This window comes from Pleurodeles waltl, unplaced genomic scaffold (genome assembly GCF_031143425.1).
Source record: "Pleurodeles waltl isolate 20211129_DDA unplaced genomic scaffold, aPleWal1.hap1.20221129 scaffold_70, whole genome shotgun sequence".
NCBI classification, from domain to species: domain Eukaryota; kingdom Metazoa; phylum Chordata; class Amphibia; order Caudata; family Salamandridae; genus Pleurodeles; species Pleurodeles waltl.
This window is the reverse complement of record NW_027150391.1, coordinates 466454-469515: the sequence shown is the minus strand read 5'-3', so window position 1 is coordinate 469515 and position 3062 is coordinate 466454. Positions and strand designations below refer to the sequence as shown.

Sequence of the window (3062 nt, the reverse complement as noted above, 5' to 3'; positions counted from 1 at the left end):
GGCCTGCCTGCCCAAAGGACTCACCTGGACTGCTTTCTGTGAAGGACTGCTGCCTTGCTTTTGCTGTGCTGCCTTTCTGCTCTCTGGCTGTGCTGAGAAGTGCTTTCCAAGGGCATGGATAGAGCTTCCTTCCTGTTCCCTGGAGTCTCAGGACCAAAAAGACTTCACTCCTGAAACTGGACTCCTTGTGCGGGGAAAATTCGACGCAAAGCCTGCTAAAAATGACGCACAGCCTGCATTGCGGTGAAAAATTCACCGCATGTGGAACCGGAACGACGGAGCCCGACTTCACAATGAGAATATCGATGCAGCACCAGCGTAGCAACCGGAACTTTGACGCATGGCCCACTGGATCAACGCACAGCTGACCCGGAACAACGCAGCCCTACTTCCAGAGAGGAATCGACGCAGCGCCTGTCGTGCGGGAGAAATTTCCACGCAACGCCCATCGGATCGAAGTAGCGCCGGTGACTTCGCTCCGCAAGGCCAGGATTCCACGCATCAACCTCGGGCGTCCGAAAACCCCGCAACCCGAAGAGAAATCAAGTCCGCATGCTGGAAATCGATGCAAAGTCTTCCCGTGCGTGAAAAATAACGATGCAAGTCTGTGTGCGGAGGGGCAAAACCGACGCACACCTCCATATTTTCCACACCTCGCCTCCACTGCGGTCCCTTGGGGAGATTTTGAATGCAAACCAGTTACTTTGTGCTTGCAAGAGACATTTATTGCTTTTTAAAGACACTTCATATCACTTTTACAGTGATATCTCAACATATACTTATTGCATTTTAATTGTTTTGACCTGCATCTTATCAGATAAATATTATATATTTTTCTAAACACTGTGTGGTGTATTTTTGTGGTGCTATACTGTGTTATTGCATGATTTAATGCACAAATACTTTACACCTTGCCTTCTAAGTTAAGCCTGACTGCTCAGTGCCAAGCTACCAAAGGGTGGGCACATGATAATTTGGACTGTGTGTGACTTAAACTGACTAGAGTGAGGGTCCTTGCTTGGACAGGGGGTAACCTGACTGCCAACCAAAGACCCCATTCCTAACACCTGCCTTGTAACCCCCAGTAGCCACTCCAACCAAGCAGCGCAATCATAGTGCCTAGAGATAGCTGGGCCACAAAGGACACTATATAAATATGTTTAAATTACTTGCTTACTCGTAGTGCATAGCAGATTTCCTCACCAGCCCATCACTGACCACATTTTCTCAGCTTTTCAGTCATAGCAGAGGCCGGATTCTGGTGCACAGCACAGAGCTACCAAGTTAGTCTATGCTATGTATAATATGATCAACCAGCTCTGCCTTTTTAGCTATGGCATTTAATTTTATGGGACTATAAACCCACATCTATAATGAGAAAACTAAGATTACAACAAGCATTTGCAATGCAATGGGTCCCACATTTGCTCGAGTTAGAGCTCTTACCGCTGTCAGTTCTTAACTGGACTTTTCTTACCACTTTAAATTGAAAATGAAAAGTAAAACATTTGTTAACATAAGCAAGCTGATTCAAAGCGCCATGGTCGCCATGAGCATGAGCGCGAAGGAGAGACACAAAAAGAAAACGAAGTTCGCTCACAGTCAAGCGTATCGGCATTCGTGCAATTATCCATGTGACAGGGGCAGTCTGCAAGGTGGTAACAAAACCGCCCCAAGGAGGGACAAACGTAAAGCATTTACCGATGCTAAAAAGGGATTTTTAAAGGGAAGCCCATGAACGAGTGAAAGTGATGGGAGTGTGGTGGGCGTGGTTAAAAGCCCACAATACTTACAACAGGTCAAAGCGCTTGCGCGCGCGACCTAAAAATGGAGAGTGGGATTGCTAAAAGACCTAGAGTGCATGGGCCTGACCACATGAATAAACTCTACTACAAGAAGTTTCTTCACATGACCCTTCTTAATTCTCTTGCGAATGGCCCAATCGTTCTAAAGGTTCGACACAACCATTGCAATATTATTTTGTGGTTCAAATCATCACAGTTCTCAGTAGGGGGTCTCCAGGTTCCAGTAATGATTGATTATTTGGGGATCCACAGAAGTTAAGCAGCTATTAATCACCGGTCTGTGGCAATCGATAGTTTCTGGTCGCTTCCCTCTCTCACCATCGAGACGACTTCTCATCGAAGGCAGATAATGAGGTCAAACCCCCAGCCTTTGACCTTTCGGGTGATATTGTGTCTGACACCGCCGTTGAGTACTTTATTTTATTTCTAAGATTCAGGTATAAGTTATGTTTTTAATCAGAAGATGTCTAGAGCTCTGGGTCACAGTTATATTGTTAGTTTCTCTTCCTCCAAAAAGTTTGCGTGAGAGAAATTTCCTGCAAAATCACTCTCTTGGCTGGGAAATGATTGCCCCGCATTAAAAAGCGCCAGGGATGCTCAGAATGTCAAAATATCTCCCTCCGCGGTCTTCAGTAAAATAGTCCTTGTCTGCACTGAGCCCGCGGCTTCCTGCACAATAATGGGTTCACAACTTTGATTTTCTGTCGTGTCTATAATTATGCTTAAATGTAAATAAGGACTCATTCAATTTAAAATTCACCTTTATTTGGTTCTGTTCATCATCAGCAAATAACATAATTGAGGCGTATTTCAAAAAGGAAATAAACAAATTACGGTGGCAAAGCCTTTGAGTGCTTTGGAACTAAAATCGTATGCGCCAGCCGGGAATCGAACCCGGGTCGCAAGAATGGGAATCTTGCATGATACCCCTACACCACTGGCGCAGCTGTAGGGAAGGGCGGACCCTGTGTCTGTCAAGGTGCTCAGGAAGAAGGCGCTGTGGAGGATGGGGATGCGACTGTAGCCCCCCAGATAACCTTGTTCATCTCCCTATAGGACTTTTATTGGTGAGGGGGCCCTCCGTCTACCAGCAGGTGCCAACCCTGTGAAGACCCCCACACAGGGGCCCCACAGCTTTATCACAAGACCCAGCGCAGGGGACACAAATAACCCACCTGCAGGGGACAAGGAGCTCTGTTACCTGCCCAAGGTGTCTTATGGGTACATAATGGCGCCAAGTGACAGGGATCACAACAC

General features: G+C 46.5%; 1 non-coding gene across 1 annotated transcript; it reads right to left on the bottom strand.

Annotated features, from left to right (window-relative positions):
- Positions 1 to 2678: 2678 nt before the first annotated feature.
- On the bottom strand, positions 2679 to 2749 carry TRNAG-CCC (transfer RNA glycine (anticodon CCC)). Its single transcript has one exon. It is a non-coding gene; the product is annotated as a tRNA-Gly (tRNA).
- Positions 2750 to 3062: the final 313 nt, after the last annotated feature.